Genomic DNA, 17,234 nt, shown 5'->3' with positions numbered 1-17,234 from the left:
TATCTCTTTTTTTAGGTTAGGGAAGTTTTCTTCTATGATTTTGTTGAAGATATTTACTGGTCCTTTGAGCTGGGAGTCTTCACTCTCTTCTATACCTATTATCCTTAGGTTTGATCTTCTCATTGAGTCCTGGATTTCCTGTATGTTTTGGACGAGTAGCTTTTTCCGCTTTACATTATCTTTGACAGTAGAGTCAATGATTTCTATGGAATCTTCTGCTCCTGAGATTCTCTCTTCCATCTCTTGTATTCTGTTGGTGAAGCTTGTATCTACAGCTCCTTGTCTCTTCTTTTGGTTTTCTATATCCAGGGTTGTTTCCATGTGTTCTTTCTTGATTGCTTCTATTTCCATTTTTAATTCCTTCAACTGTTTGATTGTGTTTTCCTGGAATTCTTTCAGGGATTTTTGCGATTCCTCTCTGTAGGCTTCTACTTGTTTATTAATGTTTTCCTGTGTTTCCCTAAGTGTGTTCATGTCTTTCTTGAAGTCCTCCAGCATCATGATCAAATATGATTTTGAAACTAGATCTTGCTTTTCTGGTGTGTTTGGATATTCCATGTTTGTTTTGGTGGGAGAATTGGGCTCCGATGATGGCATTTAGTCTTGGTTTCTGTTGCTTGGGTTCCTGCGCTTGCCTCTCGCCATCAGATTATCTCTAGTGTTACTTTGTTCTGCTATTTCTGACAGTGGCTAGACTGTCCTATAAGCCTGTGTGTCAGGAGTGCTGTAGACCTGTTTTCCTCTCTTTAAGTCAGTTATGGGGACAGAGTGTTCTGCTTTCAGGCGTGTAGTTTTTCCTCTCTACAGGTCTTCAGCTGTTCCTGTGGGCCTGTGTCTTGAGTTCACCAGGCAGCTTTCTTGCAGCAGAAAATTTGGTCTTACCTGTGGTCCCGAGGCTCAGGTTCGCTCGTGGGGTGCTGCCCAGGGGCTCTCTGCAGCGGCAGCAACCAGGGAGACCTGTGCCGCCCCTTCCGGGAGCTTCAGTGCACCAGGGTTCCAGATGGTCTTTGGCTTTTTCCTCTGGCGTCCGAGATGTGTGTGCAGGGAGCAGTCTCTTCTGGTTTCCCAGGCTTGTCTGCCTCTCTGAAGGTTTAGCTCTCCCTCCCACGGGATTTGGGTGCAGAGAACTGTTTATCCGGTCTGTTTCTTTCAGGTTCTGGCGGTGTCTCAGGCAGGTGTCCTGCCGCTCCTGGGCCCTCCCCCACGGGAGCCCAGAGGCCTTATACAGTTTCCTCTTGGGCCAGGCATGTGGGCAGGGGTGATCAGTGTTGGTGGTCTCTTCTGCTCTGCAGCCTCAGGAGTGCCCCCATTTCCTGCTTTCTAATCTAATGCTTAACCATTGTTGTGAGAAAAGGACGGTGGCAGATTTTAGCAGCAACCTCCACCTGACTTGTTGACTGGAGTGCTCTGGATTTTAACATTGGACTTCTCCGCACCACCAGCTGTTGCTCCAGGATCCATTCGGTTTTTAATCTCCGTGGCCATTGTCATGAAAGACTGTTCTACAATCATTGTGTTCTTAGCACTGGTTTCCAAAAATGGAATTCCAAGGGAATCTGCAAATTCCTTTGCCATTGTGTAGTCTACTACCTTGTTGTCAGGTCACATGTGTTCCCTACCAACAACTTGTTGACATTTTCACTGGCATAGCGATCTATCTCCTGCAGCCACTGTTTAACGTTATTGAAGGACTCCTGGTTGGTCACATCATACACAACTATGATGCCATGACTTCCTCTGTAATAACTGGAGGTGATTGTTCGAAATCTTTCCTGGCCTGCTGTGTCCCATATCTGAAGTTTGATTATTTTCCCTTCTAGCTCTATAGTCCGTATCTTGAAATCCACACCAATTATGCTGATGTAGCTTTCAATATACGTGACATCTGCAAACCTAAGGAGAAGGCAAGACTTTCCAACCCCAGAATCGCCAATCAGAAGTAACTTGAATAAATAATCATATTCGGGATTCATGCTGGACATGTGACTGCAGCTGCCTCCGCTGCCACCGCCCTTTCTGACGCAGCTGCCGCCCCAAGCTTCTGCACCACGGTTAATGGAAGGGGAGGAATGAGCTAAGCTGTTCCAGTAGAGCAAACATCAACCCCACATCGACGCTTAATACACAATCAGCAGCCGCCGCCACTCAGTGATCGCTTTCACCCAAAAATTAGGCTTAGATCTTAATTAGCAGGGTTTATCCGCAGGCTAAATTGAACACTGTCATACATATATAGATGGATAGAAAGATAGATAGATAGATAGATAGATAGATAGATAGATTAGCGATAGAGATATATAGATAGACACTATAGAACGGAATCGGACAATTGATGTGGAATATACGCTTAACCCATGTAAAACTTTGATCTTTGATTTCTATGAAATGCCAGAGTTTCAGATGATATTTGTATAGAAAGTGAAAGGATGGGTAAATGAGTGAACTTTTGTAAATTGTGTTTCTCTAAGTTTACAGCTTAAACTTACATTTTCCTAAGTTGATTGAAGCTGAGACAAGGCACATTTTCACATGAAGTATCTCCTTGTGTTTTCAAAAGCTTTATGTATGTATGCTGACTATATATGACTTGCAAAGTCATTCAGGTGGCAGATAATGCCTGGGGGGAAGTGAGGACTGTCCTCCTTGACAGCAAAATCTTCTAATGAGTGTTCTTCCTGTCATTGTGAAACAATACAAGTCTCCAGGCCAAATCCTATGTAAATTCCCCTTGTCCCTGGGATGGGATACTAATGGTATGGCAACAACTGAGAAGCTCTTGGTCCTGTGAAGGCTCTTTTCCCCAGTGTAGGGGAATGACTGGGTGTTGAGGTGGGAGTGGGTGGTTGGGAAGGAGAGCATCCTCACAGAAGCGGGGGAGGGAGGGATGGTAAAGGGGTAACCAGAAAAGGGATAACATTTGAAATGTAAATACATAAACTATTCAATTTTTTAGAAAAGGAAAAAAGAGAAAGTACTGACTTCTGTTCATTATTTGACCATGCCCTTTATGGGGCTGCTCAGTGCTGTGGCTATAATGGTGAGATGCAGGGACAGAAAGAAATGCTCAGCAACTCAGCTGTTTATGTTTCTGCATCCCATCCTTAAAAGGACATCAATCAGTTGGCTTCTCAGTCAATTGATATCAGCTCATGAGGGCATTATGTTACTTCTGAGGAGTAACAGTACAACAAGCAGGCTTAGATGAACTTTCAAGAAAAAAAAACCAGTTTATTTTAACAATAAAAACAATAGAACTGGAAAATAACTAAGTGGGTAATGAGCTTACTAAACAGGCATGGAAGCCTGAGTTCAAATACCTAGCTTGCACAGTTAAATCTGGGCATGACACTGAGGGAGAGTGGAAATAGATAGATTCCTGGGGCTCATTTGCTATTCATACAAGGACAATCATTGAGCTTCCATTTCAGCAGGTGATTCTGTCTCAAAATCTGTAGTGGCTGATATAGTGAAACATAGCTTATGCCAGTTTATTTTTACCTTGTCATTTATAGTCATATACACTTACATATATGCACATACATGCATCAAACAAAAAAGAATAGCTGACCAACACAGTACCAACAGGAAGAATATATCTAAAAAGCATGACTTTTGTAATCAGACCTGCCATGACTGAGATCTAACCAAATGTCAAGCATAATGGCTGGATCTGTCTTTTCTTCTCACTGGCCATTAGTTTATTTATTTTCTTGTAAAATAGAATATATTTGAGAGAAATCTCTTCAACAGTAGGACTCATTCTGCAAACAATTTCCCAAAGTCTGTTATGCTGAAATAATGGATAATTTAATACACAACACCCACATACACTTTGCCCATTTATTATACCCTATAATTATATTTCTAGACGATTGCTTGTATACTTTCTTACTTTATAATAGAAATTAAAGACTGATGACTGGAGATGATTTAATTTTCTCAAGGAAAGGAACTCCTACCCACTACTACCACAGATAATTTGTTATGGTTTCAGATTGCAGAGTTTATAGAAACATAACATGTTAAAAATATTTCTTTATATTTAGGGTTAACTATAGGTAGGTGTGTGTGTGTATATGTGTGTGTGTGTGTGTGCAATCAAATGGATCAAATAAGCTATCACATACACCTTTCACTGCTGTGTTTTCTTCTCCGTCTTTTTAGCTTCTTTAAACTTTAGACTCATTCTTACTCTTTCTTCAAATACATAAAGAGTGTCACTTCACTGTACCTTTGGCCTTTTTAAAATCTCTCCCAGACACTAAATAGACTCTTACATTCTTTCCACTAGTCTTTCAAAATTTTAATTATTAAGATCCTATACAAGTGATGATACCTTTATTTTGTAGCTCAGATCATTATCATTGTCTAGTAAAAGCCTGCTTCTTCATATACTTGAAGTCATCATCCATTGACTACTGTGGCCTTCCCTTCTGTAGTAATATCTGTATTACTTTTTCTGGGTCTTCAAAATCAATGAGTATTGTTCCTGACTACAAGTGCCTCACAATTTAGAACAGTGAAATTGGTAGGTTTGAGAAGAGATCATTATAAAATTGCCAGGAACATTGGGACATTGAAAGCACCAGTATTACCTTCATCTGCAACTTTTATGGATCTCAAAGTGGCTGGAAGTTTGAAAGGCTTTATAGACCTATTAGACTATGTATTCAAGATTCCTGATGTCTTTTTGAAGGAACTGAAGGACAGACAAGGAAGTAGCATAGAAACCTAATTCAAAAGCAACCTGACAATATAGGTCAGAAATACCCTATCAAGAGTAACTGCAAACCACAAGACATCAAAAGTTCTGGTGATTGTTTGCAGCTATTTTTATTTTTATTCAAGACAAAGAATTTTTTGATAATGGGACATGGACATACATTGGTGGGCTCTTTGTCTTGATTGACATGCTTGGCTTATTTATTACTTTGTTTCATCTTATTTTACCATATAATTTATAGGCATAATGTAGTAAATGGGGACTTTTCCCTGAAAGTTCAATTAGAAAATATATTCACTCCAAATCATTCAAGAAAATATAGATTAGCCTGTATTTTCCAGTTACATACCTGGATATCTTAAATTAAAACAGAACGTCAACGTAGGACTCTTAAGAAGGAAGAGTTTACTTCATTATTTGAAATGGAATAGCCTGATGAAGGTTGCTAAGCACATTGTTAGGAAAAGAGAATGTGTATAAAGTATGTACAGATCATATTTGACCTTACTAAGCACATTGATATGTGTATGTAGTTAAATCAAACTCTGAAGTCCCATTTTATTAAACAACTTTTATATTTGCTTTGAATGCAAAACTTTCATATATAATGGTCTTTTAAAATGTTAAAATGATGTAAGTGAATAAAGAATTCTCATATGATCTTAATTATTTCTACTAGATTAGTTCACATATGCATTTGTATTTACTTTTTGGTTCCAGAGTCCAAGGACAAGTGCCTCTATCTGAGGTCCACAAACCAGGATAAGACATGTGGTTCCTTGAGAGTCATTGGTTGGGGTGTATGATAGGAAGAGTTAGAAGAAATTTAGTCATTGTGACTATGATGAGAAGGAACAGAGAAGCTAGTATCCTGTACCCTGTATTCAGAATAGTGACAGAAGCTTCAGTATTAAACAAGAGAAGTAATAAAACAGAAGGTAATAAACACTGTCAGGATCTCTTGAATTCTAACTGGACTGATTAGTCGAATTCCAGGTCTGTCTCCCAAAAAGCCTGTGCTGATTGGCAGAACCCACAGAAAACTTTATTACCTTAACTGGTAATTATTTTTCTAAAGAATTATATTTAATATCTTTCCCTCTCTCTTGAAAGGCCTCTGGAGTGGGGAGACCCTCACTCAAATCTCAGGATGACGTGACCCCCCAAAAACTCACGTAAGACTGTCCTTGCTGTAATTTACACGAGGTTTATTGATAGGAACCAGTGCACTGGGGTCGAGACTCGTATCCCACGCAGGGGCAGAGGAGTTTGACCTCGAGAGGCTAGGAGAAGAAGTCTTTAAAGGAAGAAACCACAACCTAAGGGGGCAGGGATGGCATCATTGGAAAGTGTGGAGAATACCAGTGAAAAATCACGAGGAGAAACTCTCTGTTTCTCAAGATCGTTTAACCTTATGATCCGTTAGTTCCTGGGAGAAACTTCCTGCTTCTCAAGATTGTTCTCTAAGATTTTTCTCTAACTTTACGGTCAGCTAGTTCTTGGGAGAGAGTTGTCTAACCGACTGGTGTAATTGTAGTACTAGGGCCTGACCAGTTTCTTTTTTCTGTTCTAAACTTTTATCTAGGGGGCAACCATAAAACTTCTACCTTTCATTCCCCAATTCTACTGGCTAGTTCTAATCATAGAACTAAATTTTAGTATCTTTATAATGTTGATTTTTTTCTCTTAAAGCATGATATTGTTGGTGTAATATCAAAATCTGAACAGTACTCACTCTTTCTCTAATGTAGGTAACTAATTTATTTAGCACACATGGACCTATAATCAGAAGCAGAAGCAAAATTACGAAGGTTCCCATAAGGGAAGATATCAGAGTAGTCATCCAAGGAGATCTACTAAGTCAGCTCTCGAACTATCCCTGATGTGCTTCTCTGTCTCTCTGTCTTTTGTCTAACCCTTCTGTAAGTTTACTTATGGAGTCTTTAATTACTCCTGAATGGTTTATATAGAAGCAACATTTTTCTTTTAGTGTAGCACACAAAACTCCTTCTTTAAGGACCATTAGGTCTAATCTTTTCTTATTCTGAAGGACTATCTCTGAGAGGGAGTTTAGGGAACTTTGGAGGTCAGTTAAAAAGTCTTTTTTATTCTTTCTATATCTAAATCAATGGCAGTTCTGAATTTTCCATAAGCGTTGTGTTGCAGGGATACAGCAGATGTCCTTGTAGCTGCCCTTGCAGCACCTAGACTCAGCCTTAAGATAGTCCTAAGTAATTCTCAACTCTCTTTTGTGTCTTACTAAGTCTTTAGCATCAGGATTCCAATCTGGACACTATCTGAACCTACACACAAAGGTCATGACTGTCTTTTAGAACTTCTAAACTTATACAGGTTGTGATCCCCGAGGCACAGTCCCAAGAAGTGTTAGGAGTACTAACGCACGTAATGCCTTCATAATATGGGGATGTTACATCATTTGCCATAGAAATCAAACCTACCCCCACACCTATGATTGGGGTACCTATCTCGATGGAAACCAGGGCAAACATGAAATTTTTGATTCTAAAGCACACTCCTCAAGTGAGCATTACAGCAACCTCCCAGTCATGTCTCTGATGTATCTACTTATTTGATGTGCAGATCTAGGAACCTTTTTGAAGATCTCAGTGTCCCAGCTCCCAATCCCAACAGCTAGTATGCTACGCAGCAGGTGAGGGCTGAGACTTGACAGCTGTCAGAGTGGTTAGCAGCACCAGGTATGGTCCTTTTCAGTGAGGCTCGAGTGTCTGGGCTCAGTGTCATTGTATGTAGCTGAGTCTCTGACTGGGAACTGGTGAGATGTCTCAGGTGTCCCCGGGGCATAGGCTGCTGCCAGCTGTGACAAGATTTCTTTCTGTATCACCTGTACGTCTTTTAGCCTGGCATACAAATCATTATAACTATTACATGTTTAATAACATCATCTAATACAGTCAGAGGAGCTGAGACCCCATATAAGATCTCAAAGAGGGTAAGACTGAATCTGGAAGGGATATTTCTTGCTCTGAACAGAGCAAGAGGGAAGGAGTGCCACCCAGTCTGCATCAGTCTCCATGGTCAATTTGGTCAGGGTCTCTTTTAGAATTCTATTTATTAACTGTACCTGTCCTGAACTTTGAGGTCTGTAATATAATGTAATTTCCAATCGACCTCTAAACACCTGGCCACACCCTGCCTTATCTTGACAAGGAAAGCAGAGCCATCGTCTGACCCAATTACCTTGGGCACTCCAACCGGGGGAAATTTTTTTTCTAGTATCTTCTTGATGATGACTACCTAGGACATCTCTTGCTCGGTGGAGAAAGCTTTTTTCTATTTTTGAAAGCATATCTACAAGCACTAGGAGATACTTGTAACCATATTTTTTTAGTGAAGCTTATTTTGACTTTATATTAAACTTTTTAGGTCTTTTTGCCCTGTTTGTTTGTTAAGCATTTACTTGTTGACATATTTTATATTTTTTACTGTCTCTCTGGCTAAATCTTAAAGTCTATTATGTCTATTTTAACTATTTGGATAGACTTTTTATCTCTTAAATGAGTCTATTTGTGTATTTGGCAAAGTGAGTCTTCTGTTTGTTCTCTGGGGAGTATAGCTTTTATATCCAGTGTGCCATTGTTCTTCTTCTTTTAAGCAATTTGGACCTTTTCTTCTGTTGTACATTCTAAGTGAGGCCATCACTTAGTCCAATCCCAGTTCTCAGTGGCTGTCTCTCGCAGGCCTTTAACTAGGATAGGCTGCTGCATAGCCATTTTTCAAGCCACTTGATCTGTTTCATTATTACCCCATGACACTGGATCTCTTCCCTCCTGATGTCCTGGGTAATAAATAATACTCACAGTTGCTGGCTTTATCAGGGGCATCCAAGAAATGGTAAAGAAATCTGTGGCTCTGATATGCTAAGGGGTAGAGGTTTGTCTATCCCAGATGCCATTTGTGTTGTCCACCATGGCAGCACCCACTCATCTCTGACCTTTATGAAGAGAACTTTACTCGTCTCTAGACAAGGTAGCCTCAGTTTTCATTGGAGTCGATCAGTCAGTCACAGAAGTCTTCTCTTCACCCATGAGCTTCTGCCAGTGCTTGACACTCGTGCTGTGGTGGCTCCAGGTCAGGATTGGGCACCAAGGTGACCAGATTGCCCCCAACAGGCAGAGAATCTATTCAATGTCAGCTGACCAGTGTTCCCATCCTCTGGGACATTTCATTTAAAGGCAAAACATCAGCCACTCGACCATAGTTTAAGTACTGGATTGAGTGATAATTGTTAGTGCCCAGCTGGCAGAAGTGGTGTGTTAAGGGCAGAACGGCACTAAGCCACACATCTCCCAGCATCAGGTACTGGTGCACTGAGACAGGTCTTAAGCTCCACAAACACAGTCTGCAGATATGCATACACATGGCATCACCCAGCCATTTCAGCCCACGCAAGCCATTTTGGAGAGCAAATTACTCATGAGCAAGGGCAATCAGGGATAACCATGAACTAGTGGGTTACCCGGCCCATGCCAGGGTCCAAGGTTCTTTGGGTAGTCCATGAGTATTGTTTGTTGTCAGTAGCCCCCTGTACTCAAGGTCTTTTGATGGACACTGGCCAACTGGGGTGTAGGAGCACAGAGTGTTGGGTCCCTGTATGTACAAAACATTGGGTTGGCTTCTCCTCTACCTTGGGGCAGTCTCTGACCTAGTGACCTTTTTTCTTATAATAGGAACACTGATCTTTAGCCGGGAATTTTCTTCTGTTGCTAGGTACTGTCTTCCTAGTCTCTCTAACTACTGTGGCCAGTATAAGTTTTGTATACTGTCTTTTATCGTTCTTTAGCTCTTTAGCTTCCTCTACTTTTTGTCTCTTTTTCCTCCTAGTTTTCTGCTCTTTTTGCCTTCTTTCTTTTACCCTGAACCACACTTCAACCTTACTTTCTCTGTAACTTACACTAACTTAGCGACGTAGATTAACCCTTCGAATTTTTGCAACTTTTTTTCGTATCTTTTATTTACTTTAGTCAAATTGGTAGGGCGTTTTTCAGTCCCTCAAAGACCCACCATTCGAGCCTCGTATAAGACTTGTAGCATTCCCTACCTTCAGGAGTATTGAAGTCAACAGGCAGAAGTGAGGGCCTTCTATCTATGTCTGGAACATTGTTTCTGGCCTCTAGTGGGATTCTATATTTCCTCAGTAGTAAGGAGGACCTGTAACAGCTACTAACAAGCAACTCAAGTGGGATGGTGAGAAAACAAAAAAAGAGTCCAGAAAATAGAGGTCTGAAATAGGAAAAATAGCATTTAGTCACACAGAAAGGCAATCAAAAGATTAACAGACAAAAAACAGAAGTGCGCACAAAACAAAAAACAAGCAGCCACCACGAGATCACCACAAAACTGAACTGATTCAGACAGAAGTTTCTGTGAGCTCACCAAAGACAGATGAAGAGGAGCAGATCTCAAATAATGGTTAAGTCAAAGGTACCCTCTGGAGGGGCCAGACGACAAAAACACCAGCCACTCTGAGGAGCAAAAAGTCTGCCATGGTCCTTTCCTAATCTTCACTGACAAATTGTGTCTTCCATCCCTAACTTTAGTCCAGTCATCTGAAGTCAAACTCAGAGGAGTCCCATAGTCAAAGTCACAAGTAACATAAAATAAAAACCTAAGACACACAGACAAAAATCACTCTGGAAATACAGATGTCTGGGAGGGCTGGTCTTTTCTCCAATCCAGGACAATCACCGAATCCTCACCGGCACCCAGTTGGGAATCTCCCAGGAGTCCCTGGGGTCCCTCCTCACCTCCTGGGACTTCTCCCAGGGCAGCACAGTTGGTGAGCCCCTGGCAGGTCTACCAATACTCACACTCCCCCATCTCCTCCCAAGATGCTCTACCCAAGATGGAGCAACTACAAACACCAGTACTCGAGAGTAACTACAGACTCAGAATTCAGCCGTCACAGATACATGAAGACACAACACAAAGACACAGATGCTACTCACCTCCAAGTGGGTCTTCAGAGACAAGGTGGTTGCCGATCCTGGACGAGCCCCCAAATGAAAGACCCCTGGAGCGGGAAGACCCTCACTCAAGTCTCAGGATGACGTGACTCCCCAAGAACTCATGTAAGACCATCCTTGCTGTAATTTACAAAAGGTTTATTGATAGGAACCAGTGCACTGTGGTCAAGACTCATATCCCAAGCAGGGGCAGAGGAGTTTGATCCCGAGAGGCTGTAAGAAGTATTTAAAGGAAGAAACCACAACCTAAGGGGGCAGGGATGGCATCACTGGAAAGTGTGGAGAATACCAGTAAAAAATCACAAGGAGATACTCTCTGTTTCTTAAGATTGTTTAACTTTATGTTCCGTTAGTTCCTGGGGAAACTTCCTGCTTCTCAAGATTGTTCTCTAAGATTTTAATCTAACTTTATGGTCAGCTAGTTCCTGGGAGAGAGTTGTCAAACCGTCTGGTGTAATTGTAGTACTAGGGCCTGACCAGTTTCTTTTTTCTGTTCTAAACTTTTGTCTAGGGGGGCAACATTAAAACTTCTACCTTTCTCTCTCTCTCTCTCTCTCTCTCTCTCTCTCTCTCTCTCTCTCTCTCTCTCTGTGTGTGTGTGTGTGTGTGTGTGTGTGTCTGTGTGTGTGTGTCCTCTCCTCTCCCCTTCCCCCTTCTTTGTGTGTGTGTGTGTGTGTGTGTGTGTGTGTGTGTGTGTGTGTGTTGTCAGTGCAATATTAGCAGAGGCCAGAAGAGTATATCAGATTCCCTGGAACTAGATTCACAGGCTGAGGTGAGCTACCAAGTTTGGGTCATGGAAATCAAACTCCAGTTCTCTGCCACAGCAGTGTGCGCTCTTAACAACCAAGTTATTCCTCTTGTTTTTCTGTTCCATTCTGAGCTACTTCTTCCTACCTAGAGTAACTTTAGTCTCTACTATAAAAATAAACCTCAAAATATACAATAAAAGAAAAAAATAAAATATAATAAGCCTCAAGGGCATCTCAGCTCTAGAATCTGCTAAGCTGGTAAGTATTATAAAAGATACAGTTTAGGGGTGGAATCTGTATTAAATTAAGGCAAGGATTGGGTAGAGAAAAGAGCAGAATCAAAGCAATACCTGCTGTAATTTCTACAGTATCTCTGCAATAATTTCACCTTAAAGTGTTGTCTTTTTTATTCAACATTCATCCTCTCAGTTGGATTGGGATTATTTCCAGAAAACCAAAAATAACCATATAATATGAGATCCTGAAGCATTTTCAATAAGCTCCAAACTACACTCTCTAGGCCTCTTTTCTGAGACCCCAATCAACACCTCAAAACATTACTCTCTTCAAACAATATCTGGAGAGGTCTGTTTCCTCTACAGCTATGTCCTAAGATCATATATTGCTTCATCAGAGTCAGCAAAGCTCCCATACAAAGCTTACAAAAACAGTGTGTTAGACCACTGTGGTGGTGAATATTGACAGTTTACAGCAGGTAGAACAAACATCACAGGAGCTTAGCCTCTGGCCTTGCCCATTATAGAGTATCTAAATTAGCTTATCTTCTGGGATAACTGTTGAAATTATATATATTTCAAGACCTACTTTAACTCTGGGCAGGATTTTTCTATGGATTGTCATCCCAGACTGAATAAAAAAAGCAAAAAACCAAGCAGAGCTTTCATTTCTCTGATTCTTGAATGCAATGCAAGTAGCTTGCTCAAACCCATGTCACCATTTCTTCCCTACCATGATGGGAAAGCATCTTTGAACTGTGAGCCAATGTGAGCCTTTTCTCCCTTAAGTTACTTTTCCAGGTATTTTGTTAGAGCAAAAATACAGAGAATTACTACAACGTTCATATTAAGGAAAATGTATTCTGGGAAATAGTTAAAAAGTACAAGGAATACTATTCTTGACAGGAAAGGAGAAGCAGCAAGGCCGAATGCTAGCTAGAGGCATTTTTCTTTGTGAAAGGAAAAAAAGAAGAAGAAGAAGAAGAAGAAGAAGAAGAAGAAGAAGAAGAAGAAGAAGAAGAAGAAGAAGACGACGACTAGTGACGTTTGTGAGATTGACCAAAGATAAACTCTCAAAGACATTGTCAGCACTTTCAATTTGTGTTCCTTTTTCATGTTTTCAATATAGTATGAAAAGGCACTTTTACTTTTCATATTTCTAGCTCTGTTTCCTCTGTCTGAAAGAGCAGTGGCATCATGAAAACACAAATATAATAGAGAAACAATATGTCAACTGCTTTTAAGCATGCCAGAAATCATTCGAATTGAAATCAGGATATAAGTGTTAACAGCTTTGATGATTTGTTCTCTTTAGTTTTTGCTTTATTGCTTTGCTCCCAGCAACCTTTCTATCCCATCTCTGTGCTTCCACCTTTAAAACCACAGAAATTTGGAATAAGTAACTATTTTGCACACAACATTAGGGAAAAAAAATTGAAGGAGTTGATTGCATCCTTCTAGCATGTTGCTTCTGAGAATGGAACTCAGGTCATCGTGCATGACAGCAAATACCTTTACTGATAAGCTATTTCCCCAACTTGAATATAAACCTATAATAATTTTTCATTATAAAATTATGGCATAATCTGAGATTTATCTTGTCATTCCCACTATGGTCTAATCGAACTATAATTGTTGTGCAGAAGGGTATCAAATACTTTATAAATTCAGTAGTTTAATAAAGGCTTACAATATGAATTTACATGTGTGTACATTTACCTCAAACAAATTTCTTTCTGGAGATATTTTTTCAGCATTCTTTTATGGAGTAGTAGTATGTAGAACATTAAAATTGAATCCAGGAGAGCCTGATAGGTCACTTTCAAACATTTGTCTGCCATCAGGTGTATTTGGCAAGACAGACATGGGGGTAACTCTGGAAATAGAGCTAGACAACCCTCTGTAGAAGAAATTTAAACCTACAGAAGTATCATTTGTAAGTATGTCCCCCCCCACCCCCTCAGTGTCAAGAGAAAGGGGATGAATTTAAATTACTAGAGATTCAGCAATGGAAATTCCAAAGGTCGCCTTCAGAACCAATCTCATCTGTGTTCCATGCTAAGTCGGTGATCAATTCAATTCTCTTGTCTGTGAGCTGTTATAAGACTGGATATCATGTTTTATTTACAACTCCTGATACTAGAGTGATTGTGACTTGTCACCATTGGGATGTATGATATCTCCATCCTTAGAAGGTTTGATAATTAAATTAGCTGAAATAAGCATATAATAACAACTTCAATGAATGGAATCTATGTCTATATGTCCTTGCCTACTTTCTTACAGAAAGAACAATGGCCTAAAGGACCTAATGGGCAGGCTCACTTTTCCTTCCCAGAATATGCACCCACTATTGCAGACCCTACAACATGCCATGAGGTTCAACTGCATCTGTTCATCTTTGTACACCCTAACTTAGGAAGACATACGTCTTAGTTTGTGTTTTACTGCTGTGCAGAGAAATGACAACAATGAAAATTCTTATAAAAAGCATTTAATTGGGGCTTTTTTGTAGGTTCAGAATTTTAATCGGGAATTTATCGTGGTGTGATTGGCTTTGAGGCAGATATCATGCTGAAGAAGGTACCATGAGTTCTACATCTGCATTAGCACACAACAGGATTAAAGAATGAGCCACTGGGCCTGGGCTAAATTTTGAAACCTCAAAGTCCATCTCCAGTGGCATACATCCTCCAACAAGGACACCCTTCCTAATGTCACTCTCTAAGCATGCAAATATGTGAACCTATAGGAGTTCAACCTTATTCAAGCCACTACAACACAGCTATTTCTTTTCTTCTGTCTTTTTATTTAGATATAAACTACACCTTTAAATTCTCTGATGTGATGGCCAATCTTGATTGTTAGGCAGCTGGAATCATGTACCCAAAATGTTGGTTACTTGTGAGAGATTTTCTCTGATTAGAGTGTTTGAAGAAGGAAGATAGACCCTAAATTTGGGCCATACCTTCTAGTGGCAGCCCAGATAAAAGACATGAAAGAAGAAAAGTTTTCTTTTTTTCCTGTATGTCTTTACCTCTAGTTATGTATGTTATTGCTGCAACTCCTCCACTGATATCAGAACCAGCTTCTTTGGATTTCCATAATAGACAAACTCAGTAGTTCTCTAGACTCTGGTACTAGACTATGACAGAGGAGTCATCCAGCCTTATAGATTGAACAACTGCAGGATCTTTGGCTTTTCAATAATGAACTAGTTTTCATCCTATAAGCCAACGTACTAAATCCTATATACAAATATTTGTTCTGTTTGCAGAGCAAGCCGATTAACACACTGATGTTTTTAGGTTTCTTGCTTTTTCTAAGACAGCCCTCCTTGTACTATTGCATTCCATGCTTCCTTTTCCCATTGTCTTTCTCTAGGCAACTACAAGGTTTCTAATTTGCTGCCTTGGTTTTCCCCTTCAAACTCTACTTTATGCTCATTAAGCTTCTGTTTGAGCCCAATCTTTGCCCTCAACTTCACATTTGTGTCTAGTCTTAAATTATTGTGTTAGTGAAACAAATAGCCCCCAAAAGAGATACTGGCTTTATAAGTATTATAAGAAGGCTTTGCAAGAACTCCCAAAGAATTTTTGTAATATTTTTTATTGTCTTTTAATTTTTTTAAGCTGGTAAATTAATCTGGTCTTACATCCCTAGATTCCATCAAGATTAGCAGGAAAGAAAAAAAATGGCATGTTAGATTGTTACTAGCATAAAGGTATCAGAAGAAAGTTAGAGCTCACAGATATAATAAGATGTAGGAACTTCTATACCTTTTGTATGAGTCAGTGAAGTTGAGGATGTCAGCAGTGACATAGAGAAAAGTAATTTTATTGCTTGAGTTTTAGGCCAGTGGCCTGACTGGGAGCAACAACAGATCAGAGTCAGCCAATCTTTCCAAAAGAAAATTAGTGAAAAAAATCAATGATGGAACTAAAAGAGTTTATTGTGCTGTGATACACAGTGAGAACACATCTAATGACTGACTTGCATTTTGAAAAGACAAACAAGGAAAATTCTGTTAATAGAATTGTGAGGGAGGGAGGATCAGCCTTAGCAGTGCTATCAAGTCAGGCTTGAAAGATGAACTTTAATAGACTAAATACAAAGTCATAGTGAAAATCAGCAAAAAGTAATGTATTGAGAGTGTCAGGCAGTTTAGAAATGGAAGAAACTAACAAACAACTCCCCAAACAGGATATGAAAAACAATAGGTGGCAGGCACCCTAGCTGGATTACAAAGTTGTACAAATGAGGGTTTTAGGAGGAATAGATGCTAATGATCTTGAAGTGTCTGCAAAAAGCAACCTTAGGCTCCTGGTTAGCATGCACACAATATTGCTACCCTTTCCCCTTTGAAATTTTCAACTTTCTACACACTTTCACTTCTATACATATTCTTGCATATTACACAGAAAGAGTTATGGGAAAAATAGGCTTCCAGATAAAGCATGGCTCTTCTTTTGAAAGGGGAACTTAGGGGGAAGAGAGATGACCAACCAGGAGTGCAAACATCCTGAGATCACAGCAAAGACTGCCACCTCTGCACACCTCTGCCCACATCACTGGTCCAAGGGGAAACTGCACGGTACCTCTCAACACATGGATATAGGAACAGACAGCCATCTGTAGCCACAGTTCAGATCTGCACCCAGATCAGATCTGACCCTGCCAAACAGCTCCCTGCACCCAAATCCCATGAGGGAGAGAATTGGAACCTCAGAAGTGTGGATACTCCTGAGAAGTCAGAGGAGAATACCCTCTGCCCACAGTCCAGACCCAAGAGGGAACTGCATGGTGCCAACTGTGCCTGATGGGTGCAAGGACCAACAGGAGCAATCAGGGGCAGGACCTTTTGATTCCTGCCAGCTCCTAGAGCTGGAAGACAATCTCCAGGAGCACTGCCACAGCTGAGAGCAGAACACCTGTTCTCAGGAATGGCTGAAAGAAAACAGGAAAACAGTTCTACAGGAATGCTGACACAGAGGCCTAGAGCAGGGACAAGTCATTCCCAGAAACAGCAAGACAAGCAAACACCAGAGACAATCCAAGGGCTAGAGGCAAGCACAGGAACCTAATCAAGAGAAATCAAGACTACTTGACATCATCAGAGCCCACTACTCCCACCAAAGATAATACTGAATATCCAAACATACCAGAAAAGGAAGATTTAGATTTAAAATCACGTTTTTTGATAGTGATGGAGTACTTGAAGAAAGACATAAAGAACTCCCTTAGAGAAATACAGGAAAGCACAAGGAAACAAGCAGAAGACTTTAGAGAGGAAACACAAAATCACTGAAACAATTACAGGAAAACACCACCAAACATGTGAAGGAATTGAAAATAGGAATAGAAACAATAGGGAAAGCACAAAGGGAGACAACACTGGATATAGAAAACCTAAGGAAGAGACAAGGAGCTATAGATACAAGCATCACCAACAGAATTCAAGAAATAGAAGAGAGACTCTCAGGGGCAGAAGATACCATAGAAAACATCAACACAACTGTCA

At 40.3% G+C, this 17,234-nt stretch overlaps 1 pseudogene; it reads right to left on the bottom strand.

The window, feature by feature from the left end:
• Window positions 1-1,368: 1,368 nt before the first annotated feature.
• Rab1a-ps4 (RAB1A, member RAS oncogene family, pseudogene 4) lies at window positions 1,369-1,982 on the bottom strand (annotated as a pseudogene).
• Between the last annotated feature and the right edge of the window lie 15,252 nt (window positions 1,983-17,234).

The sequence above is a fragment of the Rattus norvegicus genome, chromosome 1 (assembly GCF_036323735.1).
Source record: "Rattus norvegicus strain BN/NHsdMcwi chromosome 1, GRCr8, whole genome shotgun sequence".
Taxonomy (NCBI): domain Eukaryota; kingdom Metazoa; phylum Chordata; class Mammalia; order Rodentia; family Muridae; genus Rattus; species Rattus norvegicus.
This window is presented reverse-complemented; position numbering and strand designations above follow the sequence as displayed.